Below are 12,295 nucleotides of genomic sequence, written 5' to 3'. Positions count from 1 at the left end.
TCACAGAAATTTGGGCACATACTGGTTTTTACACACTTGTAGCTCTAATATCTAAGCTGGCTGGTAGCCCATAACTACAAAGACTGAGACAAACTCACTATAGAAATTTTTTTTCATTTTAATTAATAGAAAGGAACTATCTATACTTTATCATGTATTTTAAACATGGAATAGTGAAATAAAAATATTTTTTTGTAATTTCCCTCATCCATACTACTCTCTTCTCTGACATATATAGATTTAACCCTTTCCAGTACTGGTGGGAAAGAAAAACGCTTGGGTAAGAGATGATTTACACTTTTATCTTTACCTTTGGTCTATCTTTTCATTTCTTTTTTTCTCTCTGTGTGTCTCTGTCTTGCTTCTTCTTTCCCTCTTTTATTTTTCTTTTAATAAAACATAACACTTTCTACCTCAGATATTGTCAGTTTCAATAATTTTATACTTTAAAATAGTTTGCCAGGTACCATCTTTCACTAAGTTTTAGAAACTCCCTATTCTTTAGTAATAACAACTTATGCTTATGAAAGCTATATGGTCATAGCTCATTTGTACTCAAACTACAAAGGGAAAAAGAAAGGAATAAATTCAGATACAAGCATGAGCATTTCCAGTGTTAGTTGCTATTATAATACTTTTGATATCGGTCATCATGGAAACAGTTTTTATTTGAAATCATGGCAAATAATTTTTTTGAAAAATGATTATAACTCCTTGCTTAAACTTAGAAAATGGCTTGGACACATGGAAACTCGAGAGACTAAGGAAATAGCAATGAAAATCACAGAGCATAAATACATTTAATAAAATTTAAGTTTTCTTTTTCTAAGAAAGCATGCTGTATGAACAAACTTGGGATCATTTATTGGCTTTTATCCTAATTAGTGCCAATTAAGAGCATATAATTGATTTTAGTTCACTAAGAAAGTATTTTTCAAAAAGATTTTCCTATATCAGCACTTTTTCAGGGGGATAGTCAATATACTAGAATAACAGTAGGGCTCTGCTACTATTTAGTTAGGTTTTATTTCTAAAAGCTGCTAAGACAACTTTGTTCTAAGAGGAAGGAAAGAAGTTGCATAAGTAAACCCCTGGCTATAATTAGAGTAAATCCTAATATCTTATGAGGAAGTCAAACATCAAACATCAGTAGAGACTATGAACAAGTAATCGAAATAAGTTATTATTAAAGAAATTGTTCTCTTTTAACTTGCTCTGTGCGTACCAAAGCCTCCCATTTTGAAACAAGCTGCCAGGGTGATATGTAAACAATGCATGAGAAGGCGTCTGCGCTCTGGGAACTGATGCTCCACACAGCCACATTGAATTGTTTACATTCAGTCTCTACCAGCCTCTAAGCAAAAGAGTTCATTTTACACTCACCCATGTTGTATTTACTTCTATTTTTAAACCCTGTAACATACATACAGCCACAATGCCTAAAAGATTAGAATGCTAATAGAAATAATAGATGTTTTTAAAAATATAGATAAAACCGGACTATACATGTTAGATGAGGCTGGCAATAATATGATGAAAGGAAGAAAAACAAAAGCTCACATACAATAAACACACTAAATAACATGCTGGAAAAGTTGGTCCTACTGATTAATTTAGTAGAAGAGACAAGTAGCTTTGGACGAATGCCACTAATAAGGTGTCCGCTAAGAAAAGCGGACCATTTTCAAAAAACAAAACAAGAAAACACTTTGTTCAGGTCTACATTGATTTGAAGATACCAGTTATTGCATTCTTATTACTTCCTTAGCAGTTTTCTTTCTTTGACTTACACACACACACACACTCCCTCCCCACACACGCACTACCATAAAACTATAACATTTCACAACATCTTAGACTTTCAAATTAAAAACAGCTGAAACCGGAGGTGGACGAGCTGGGGAGGTGGGCAGGAGAAATATATCGGGTGCCTATGTGGGGGTGGGTGTGGGGGCGACAGTGAAATTCCACCCAGCAAGTTATGCCACTGCGACAGAAGTCAGAGAGTTCAGTTTCATAGATTCAATTGTACCTTACCTGGTTTTGTAGTTACATGCACCAATATGCCCCTAATTCTTCCTCTGAAGTACTACATAAGCTGGAAACTATAGTATTTGACCTTACACATTTCCAGAGAAGAAACTCCAAAGTAACCTTTAACTTCAATAAAAAGCTGTGTTCATTCTTCCCCTTGTGCTCAACACACAGCAATCTAATACACCTCATCATGTGGTCCGTTACCATGGTAGCAATGAATCCAGCTGCTGAAATACAAAAGACTGACAAAAAGTTGCTTTTCTTCCCTCCACCCACCCTGACAAAGTCAGATTTTTTTTTCTGTATGACAAGTCTAATTTGAATATGCTTCTCTTGCTGACTCAACTTCATGAACAAGAAAAAAATAACAGAAGTATAAGAATAAAAGGTTTCCCAACTAACTAATGAAATAACTCTATGCATTTTAAGTCACCACTAATCTTTTGAAATACTGAGCATTATCTACTACTACATCAGCCAACTAAATATTTTTAAATGTCAGTTACTAACTCAATAGGAAATGCAGCAATAATCCCAGAGCTCCTTTAAAAACATTAAAAAATGCAGTAACGTATTCAGTAAACACAGATGCTGAAAACACTGCATCAGTATATGAAGGGCTAGTTTCAAAGTGCTTTTTTTCTAGAGCAAACTTCTAATCACAGCTTAGATGTGGGAGGTAAAATTCTTCATTTTCTTTTCATCAAAACCCTGTGTTTAACTGTTATTTAAACAGATTTCAGTTCTTTTAAAATTTATCATTTAAATTTAAAGCAGGCAACACAGCCTGTTGGAATCGACCAGGCTATATTTCGGTGGGGGGCCGGGGGGGTGCTCTATATTAAGAGCAACGGTCTTGGATTTGAAACAATATGAACTCTGAGCAATCCTGGGACTCCCCAAACCAATGGCTATGTAGTTAGGATTTAAGGAATCACCTTCAGTGCATTACCAGTCCTTTAGGGAAAGGCCGAGGGAGTCCCAGGTGACTGGAACTTCCGCGCATTCCAGCATGTCAGCACGATCCTTCCTCCCACCATGATACATTCACCAGCCAGTGGGTGCCCCAGTCCTCCAGGGTTGGCTGCTTCATCCCTCAGGCCTCGCATCATCACTCTGCTCTTGCACAACCTTCCTTATTTCCCAAACTTAGCTCATATTTCACAATAATTTGTTTGCATATCTATCTTCTCTCTTTGAGACGGACTCCCCAAGGAAGGGGAACATTGTCTTACTCATCTTTCTCTACCAAGTAACCATCAAAAGACTTGGCAGTAGGTAGGGCTACTTCTTCAATGGATAAAGATGGCATCTGAAAGCTTTCCCTCACCTCCTCCAGGACTGTCTTCACAGCATGTCTCGCTGTGCTTAAACCCTTGAGAGATCTGCACAGAATTTTTCTTAGTACATCACATCACAAAGTGAGGCAAAGCAGAGGAGCTCTTAAGAAGAGCAACTGTGGAATCAAGCAGATGCGGATTTGAAATCTGGCTCTCGCCCATACTCCTTTTGTGATCTTGGACAGGTTACTTAACCTCTCTAACCCTCAGTTTACTCTTCTGTAAAATTCCTACTTTAACGAGGAATGAAAATGGATTAAATGAGACAGTCCAAGGAAAGCACCAAGCATTGAAGAATACTAAATACTCAATAAATTCTGGCTAGTATTATTTAGTAAATATGTGATTTTTGAACAAGAGGGACCATGAGAAAGCTGACTGGCATGTGACTTCCCTTTGCTGAATAAAGTGTCATTTTCAACAAGATACGCATTAACAATCCTATGTTTCCTAACATAGATTTACATAACAACACAGCATAAATATACAGACCTTTTCAGGCAAAGAGCAAGGGCTGTTTGCTCCAACCTACAAACCAGCTAGGAGCAACCGATCAGTCAAGAGGTTAGGCATATTTCTAGTATGAAATGGACTGTGGGAAGAACGTTAAACATGGCAGTTAATTTTTTTCATCTTTAAATATGGAAGCAAAACACAAGTAAAGCAGTTCATTGTGGTATTCATTTTGGATTCTTAAAAAATGGTCTATATGTTATTTGTTAATGATACTTTCTCAAATTAAGATGAACTGTAAAGAATCTTCATCATAAAGGTCTTTAAAATATAAATTACATACATAGATTACATTTTTAGTAATTAACCAATATTGTGTCAACCGCAGCCTTTACAAGGTCACCTTGATCTCTAACAAGTACTGTAAACTGCTCACCAGTGTAGACTTTTAGCTGCTTCTCTCCATAGTCATCAAATTCAGGAAATTACCTGACACCAAAACCAATGGCATAGGAAAATCAGCATTAAAATCCCTTTGAAGAATATGGTACAAAGAAGCAGCCAGGGGTTAAAAAAGCCTGTGGTAGAAAAAAACAATTTTTTTTTCATTGCAGGAAGTTACCAGAAAGAATAAAGTGAATGTTGCACATTGCAAGATTTCTCTATCATTAAAAAGTAAGTAAGAAAGAAAAGCCCTACAACAAATCAGTTGGGATGATTAAAATAGCTTTGGCACTGCTCCAACCTTGAAAAAATCCTTCAGTGTGGTGACTCATGATGATCCAATCCTATAAAATGTGTGAGGCCGACCAGGCAAAAAGGCAGGGAGCAGCTACACCGGAAAATTAGCACTCCCTAATCCTCTTCAAAACAGTTGATGAAGGAGAGACTATTTGAATAATTTGAACCTCAATTTGAATAATTCATACCTATTCTCATGTGTGGCTGGCTGAATAGAGACTCTCTCACTGCCTGCATTTATTTCATCGGGAGTGTTTACCATGTACATTTTTTCCCCCTACAGATTGGTTATGTGGCCATTATGTGTATCTCATTGTTTTTCATTTTGTAAATGTAAGAGCCTATCATTGATCTAGTTAAGGTACACTGCTATTAAAGCATTTAATATGATTGATTGCAAACAGAAGGTATATCCTTTGTCAGATGTTAAAGTGACTGTTGATTCTTTAACCCCTAGGGAATATGATGCTAGTATATTTGGTTTCAGAAAGTTTTAAACCACGTTTTGCAAATGTTAAAATTAAACTTCCCCCTCATGTGAACAAAATATGCAACATAACCTGTGCTGTTGTGACCCACTTAATTTCATATGAAGAATTCAATCACTTAGAAACAGTTTTCGAGACATAGGTGGTGATGTTTCAGAAGGTTCCCCAGGAAGTCAATTTGCCAAATCCTAGTCCCATAGAAGGAGGAGGGAGCTTCAAGGTTATATGCTTCACTGCTCTCTCTTCAGATGTGAGAGCACCTAATTTCCCACAAACTCGAGGTAACAACATGCGCTCAGAGGTCACTCGCTTAAATTAAACAACATGGCTACAAAAAACGCCGACGGCCAGTGTTAATGAAATTAAAACAAGCAAAACAACTTGAAACTCTGAAAATGCAATTTTCACATCATTTTTAAGAACTATTATTTATTTTTTCACACCATAAAGTGCTTTATTGTTAGGGCACTGGTTTAAATTAAAAAAGAAAGTGTATTGACAGCATCAAAAAAAAGACTGTGATCTACTGAACAATTTTTGCAAGCACATTGTTTTTTGGGCCACTTTGAGCAGCTGACCTAAAAAATATTAATCGGATTAGTATCTATTCTGTTCATAAAAATTTCTTATGAAAGAACAAGTGTGTTGCAAGCCATCTCAATTTATACAATTTAATATCAAGATATTCTATTTTACCCTTAAGATGTTTCAAACATGCACTTTTCCTTTGAATTGTAACAATGGGGCTATAAATAATAAGGATTTCTTTATGTTTTTCTTCTGTGAGCATATCACAGAAAATATGTTTTTAAATAACACTATGAAATTGATGGCTCCATATCTTACAGATAACCTATTGTGAACTCTGAATCATTTTGCCATATCATTTTTGGAAATTTATTCTCAAGTCTCTGTTTTTGTATTTTTTCATGTCTTTAAAATTCATAATTATATACTTATATTCTGGATGTATTCTTAGGGAAAAATATGTTGGTTTTTAAACTTAATAATAAAAAGTTGTACCTTTCCATGTTCTCATGAAAAGATAATGTTACATGTCCATTGTGGAGAAGTTGAAAAATACAGAAAACATTTATGAAATAATATTAAAAGCACTTATAATTCAACTATCAGAAAAAACCAGTATCAACATTTTGATGTATTTCTTTATACGTTAAAATTTCACGGCCGGGCGCGGTGGCTCATCCTGTAATCCCAGCACTTTGGGAGGCCGAAGCGGGTGGATCACCTGAGGTCGGGAGTTCAAGACCAGCCTGACCAACATGGAGAAACCCCTTCTCTACTAAAAATACAAAATTAGCTGGGCATGGTGGCGCATTGCCGGTAATCCCAGCTACTTGGGAGACTGAGGCAGGAGAATCACTTGTACCGGGACACAGAGGTTGCGGTGAGCTGAGATCATGCCACTGCACTCCAGCCTGGGAAACAAGAGCAAAACTCTGTCTCAAAAAAAAAAAAATCAGAATAATTTTGAATATTGCCTTTTCACTGAATGAAAGAGATGTAAAATAAGCACGCTATGGTATTATACATTCTTTGAAAATATCTTTTAATTGTTGCATAACATTTTAATATTTTTATATATCAGAATTTATTTAACTATCCCTTATTGCTAATATATGTTTAGTCTTTTCCAGGTTTCTAATTATAAGCAATATATCTTTGCATATAAATTTTTGGTTATACGTTGGGTTATTTCCTTAGAATAGATTCCTGGAAGTGCAGGGAGGTTACTGAGTTTAACTTAGAAAATCTAAGAATAAAATTTAAAAATTGGCAGAATCAATACTCATAATTTAGTCTTATACCTCACTTGATTGATTTTATTTATGAGGAAGCTGAGGCTTAAAGAGGTGAAATAACTTGCTTAAAGTTCCAGCATGAAATTACTCTAGAGCTAGAACAGAAACAGCGTTCTTTGTGAGTCTACTTTGCTTTTTGTAATTTTACCATGCTGACTCTAAATGGCAATTTGTCTCTGAGGGCCTCCCTCTCAGTTCCAGTTTGATGTCATCTGTGAAACCCCATGGATGTGTTCCGGAGTACAAATCAGGAATGGTGGTTACTTTGAGGTGGGTGATGCTTTTTTTTTTAATTTTTTAATTTTTTTAAATTTTGTATCAGGGACAACCCACATGACAGTATATCTAAAGGCACCTTCCATTGGTGGCAAGACAGAATGGATACTGAGAAGTAAATATTCTCCCAGATAAAAATGTGTTCTGTGGAAAACAAAATGGAAAAATTCCACGAGAGTTGAAGCGTCAGGGTGCTCATCAAGTTAGTGAGCTGAGATTGATATAAAATTATTAGGGCTCTTTCAGGGCCTCTGAGTTCTTTTACAGCCTTTTAGCATGTTGGGAGAGCAGAAAATCCATGTGCTTTGAGTGGAAGACTGTCAGGTAACTCAATAAGTACCTGTCTGGTCACTCTCTGTGACAGTCCCATATCCTGTAAACCCAGGTGTGTTTGCACAGCCATGACATCTCCATTTGATGGCTATATCCTCTCTCAGCTAAAGGGAAAAGGGAAGGATACTTCTGAAAATTAAGTCTATCTGTGAAGTCAAGGAAACAGGCAGATTCCTGAGATCTCACTTTTAAAAGAATTCATTTTCTTAGTCTGGATACAAAGTACTAGAGATTGTTGTTTCTTAGGTTCTTGTATGTGGCTTATTCTAAAATGAGATGTTCTGATTCAGTACATTTTAATTAAGCACTTTCTAAAATCACTTAATGAACTAGGTGTAGTCAAAGAAATATAAATGGCCTCCAATCTAGATGGGGAGATAAGAACATGGAGAAAGGAAATATTAACTGTAGCTATAACAATATATGAGAAGGAATATGACCAACTGATTTGAGAGTAGACAAAGAATTTAATTAGGTCAGCTTAGGCAGAATGTTAAGGAGGGAAAAATTACCCAGTTAGTGTCCCCTGAGCTTGGAAAGCATTTGTTTGGGGGATATTAGGTGTATTTTCCCAGATTCTTTTAGTTTGTATTCAGGGACTTGGAATACATCAGCACAGTATACATTCTAAAGCTCCATGGAGAAATGCCTGACATACTCTAAAAGCATATTCAGTGACCAAGATGAGATGTAGGAGTGACAGAGGATACTGACTTTCTCTCTTCCTTCCTTTGTAAGGCTCCCTGGCGAAAGGACAAGTAATTATGTAGTCAGTGAGTAAGGAGAGGGTGAACTATAACCACATATCAAGTAATATGTGTGTATGCATCGTACACAATGGGATGGAGAGAACTGGGAAGCAAATGCAAATGCGGTGTCATGTACACTGCAGACTCACAAAGTTAATTATTGATGACATTATGACAAAAAAAGAATATGAGAAAATAAAGCAAGTTAGAAAAAATTAGGGGAAGACTGTAGAATAAATTATTATGGTAAAACAAAGATTAAGAAACAGTTAGAAAAGGATATAAGGTGATTTGGGGGAAAGAAAAAGAGAAGCATACATGGTTCAAGAAAAAACATAGCAAAATTCCCAAGAAGGGGAGAATATAAAAAAAGGAAATACTGAAGAAATGCACACTATTCTGGAAATTGTTTGACAAAACTGAGACAAGCAACATACGAATATTTGGAATTTCATTCTATACACTTAAATGAATTCCATTATTGGAATGAATAAAAAAGGTCCATCTAGTGATTGAACAAATTTAATATAAATTGACCCATAATATAAAGATAACAGGCACTTTGAACCCTTCTGGGTGTCTGTGGTAGCAAATACTCTGCCAGCAAGGACTGTGCATCTGGTATTTCAGAGGTCCCTGGAGTCAATCTGGGAGGCATGCTCCTTGCTCCACACTGGTCAGTTCTCCATCACGCCACTGCATTCTGTTTAGAGCCTCATAGTGACATGTGAAAGGGAGAAACTGGAGAAGGTACGATGGTGACCAATAAACAGGAAGAAAAGTGGAAGAGAAGCCTGTGGGGGAGGCACTTGACCATTTGCAAGTATATCCCAGTGAAAATAATGGTGAAGAGATGTTCTTCGTTTTTTACCGAAGCTACCATAGTATGTTTTTGCCAGGCTAGACATTAGGAAGAAGCTCCTAATATAGCACCAAAATTCTAGCTTATAAGTATACAAGTCAGCAAGACATTAACATTCTATATTATTCATCAAGGACGATTTTTCAAAGGATATTGGCCACTTATATTTGTAGTACATGTAAGAACGCTCTACATCCCAGTGATGACCTGGTTTTGTATTTAAATTCTTCTATACATACATACAGAGCATAGAGAAAGCCGACAATACACATTCAATCCTGTGGTTGGGCTTTCCCACCTATACTGTCATACTTGTAGCAACCATATGTAAAGAATGAACATAAAAACTATTTGTTTTATCTGTTTCAGACTTTATGACATCCTCAGTATACACTGCAGACCAATTAAAAATAAAAGTTAGCAAAAATATGTTCTAATCTTTTATAATCCCAACAACCACAGTTAACATCTTTATAGTTACCATTTCCTATCTGTCTCTATGTAAATATGCAGGTTGGGTAAAATGAATTGTTACCTTTAAAACTGTATATTTTCCCAGATTTTAAGGAAGGCTACAGAGTTCACGGCTTTATGATTGCTCTTTTTTGGAATAAATTTTAATAGGTGTATTGCTTATATATAGCTTAGTCTGGAAGACAGAGGTGGAGGGAAAAGAAACTAAGCCACTTTATGTAAAAGAGAAAAAAAAATGCTGTGTTTATTATGGGTGATATAGGTGAAAAATTGCAAGTTATTAATTGGAATGGGGAAGGGACTAGGGGATAGATCAAGGGAGAGAATAGGTGCTGAGGTGCTGGACGTGGGGATAAGGGCCAGGTCAAAGCAAACGCCTACCTGTGGGGAAAGCAAGTTCTAAAAACGGTGGCCCAGGAAGAAACGGTCAATGGATTCTATTATTAGGATGAATAAGAAAGGCCAATCTAGTAGTTGTCTTATGAAGGGCAAGACTTACAGTTCAACTAATACTTGGGCTGAAGACTAATTTTAATGATTCTGACTTGTATTGTCTCTGTTATTGTGAAAACTTTAGGAAAGCTTTGGGAGCTGGCCGCAACTTCACAGTGATAATTAAGTCTGTGTGCATGCTTGGAATGGGGTATGAGGATAGAATGTCACCTCTGAGGTGATTTGGTGGTATCTCTGACCTCTCTGAGAAAGGGACATTTGAGATGACACCTGTGAAAAAGGAGGTGAGGGATTTCAGGCAAAGGGAGACCTGAGTCCATGAGTGGGAGGAAGCCTGGTGTGATGGAGGAATGCAGGAACAGCAGTGTGGCTGGAGCACTGTGCAGACGGGGGACAGGGTCACACAGGGACCAGGACTTTGAAGGCCGTGTTAGGGATTCTGAAATTTATTCCCAGGGCAGCACAAAGCTTCTGAAGAATTTGAATGATAATAGTGATAAAACACAACTTTTATTTTTAAAATATCACTCTGTCTATGGTGTGGAGAGTGGATGGGACAGAGGAAAGGGTGGATACAGTGAAACGAGTTTGGAGGCTGACGGATGATGCTGGACTGGATGCTGATGATGGGGACAATGACAAGCGGACATATTTGAAACATATTTTGAAGGTAGAATGGACAGGGATCAGTCATAGATTGAATGTGGGAAAACGAGTGAGAATAAAGTATTTTAAAAACCTCCCAGCATTCTGAGATAAATGGAGATGCCATTTACTTTAATGCAGAAGCTGGCTTGGGGCAGGAATGCACTGAGGGAATGTAATGAGGGGAGAGGTGTGTGCCAGGGACAGTTTTGAATTTGAGATGTCACATAGGCTGTGTATGTATAAACCTGAAGTCCTGAAAATAGGACTTGGATGCAGATACACATGTGGAAGTTGTAGGTAGAGAGGAATTTTTTTTAAGCCCTGGGAGAAGAAGAGATTGTACATGTAGAGAATCATGCCTAGGATGCCACCCCAGCTCAGGGAGGCCTAGGAAGTAGGAGAAACACCATGTGAGTGTGCTTCTATGGACTCTAAGACAAGGGAATTTTTCAGGAAGAAAGGGGTGATTCTTGAGTTGAAAGTTACTGAGAAGTTGAGTAAGATGAGAATGGAAAAAGCATCCATTGGCTTTGGAATATGGAGATTACGATGACTTAGTAAGAACCTTTTTTGGAGGGAATGCTGAGGAAGCGGAGAAGGAGAGAGGACAAGGAAGTGGAGTCAGCCTGTGTAGAAAACTTTTTGTTTCTTTAGAAACTTTAATTTGTACGAGAGCAAATGTAGGGCAGCAATTGAAAGGAAATATGAAGTCAGGGAAAGATTTCTAAATATAGGAGACTCTTAAAAATATTTACCTGCTGAGTGGTCCACTAAAGGCAGAGAGACGGAGCATGTGTGAGAGAAAATGGCTGGTTGAATGCACTCAGTCCTTGAGAGGATGAAAGGGGATAGGATACAGAGTGCACGTGGCAAGAAACTGCCTTTCCTGCGGCACCAGAGAAAAAGGAGTTGAAGGCTGCAGATGATGGTATACTTGCACGTTTGGAATCCTGAAGAAGAGGGAGTTTCTATCTAATGACTTTTATGTTTTCAATGAAGTAAGAAGCAAGGTTGGTAGCTCAGACATGGAGTGGGGAGAAGTGTGATGCAAATGGGGAAGTGATGAACCAGTCACCATGCAGAGGAGGAGAGTGAGCTGACTACAGAAATAGTAGGATAGCCATGGAGTGCTGCAAGCACACCTGAAGTGCTTATCATGAGCCTAGTAGGATTTCGGCATGGTCTGCTGTGTGGTTCTCTGCAACAAAGCTCAGTCACATAAACACAAGTAATGGTAAATCAGGTGAGTGAGTTCACTAAGGCCTGGTGAATGTGATGGCAGGACAGGAGGTAGGGACTTGAAGGTAATAAAAGGAAAGCTTGTATAAGGGATAAACTATGGAAGAGAAGCAAGTAAGTAAGAAAGTGAAGACAGGAGGAGTCTGATAGCGAGAAAGAAAGAGGCCCAAAAGACCCTTGAATGAACACAAAGAATCACAGCAAAAGAGCTGGAAGTGGAGCATGTGGTATTTGGAGACAGGAACATGTTATTTTGATTGTGGAAGTGGTTAATTTCCTGAAGGTAACCAACTCTAGTGGTCAAACAAGTGGATGGCTGAGGTCAAATGGAGGAATATTTTTCTGGATATGAGGAGGGTATTGATTGGGTCATTCATAT

At 37.5% G+C, this 12,295-nt stretch overlaps 1 protein-coding gene across 10 annotated transcripts in view; it reads right to left on the bottom strand.

The window, feature by feature from the left end:
• The window catches only part of DTNA (dystrobrevin, alpha), a 396,613-nt gene that overhangs the window by 181,498 nt on the left and 202,820 nt on the right, over positions 1 to 12,295 (bottom strand). For 2 of the 10 annotated variants that reach the window (XM_011974399.1, XM_011974404.1), the window contains exon 1: positions 2,038 to 2,253. The exons of the other annotated variants lie outside the window; for them this stretch is intronic. The gene's annotated coding sequence lies outside the window, so the exon portion shown is untranslated. Of the gene's footprint in view, positions 1 to 2,037; positions 2,254 to 12,295 lie in introns of those variants that run through there. 10 annotated transcript variants of the gene reach the window in all.

The sequence above is a fragment of the Mandrillus leucophaeus genome, unplaced genomic scaffold (assembly GCF_000951045.1).
Source record: "Mandrillus leucophaeus isolate KB7577 unplaced genomic scaffold, Mleu.le_1.0 Scaffold145, whole genome shotgun sequence".
Lineage (NCBI taxonomy): Eukaryota > Metazoa > Chordata > Mammalia > Primates > Cercopithecidae > Mandrillus > Mandrillus leucophaeus.
This window is presented reverse-complemented; position numbering and strand designations above follow the sequence as displayed.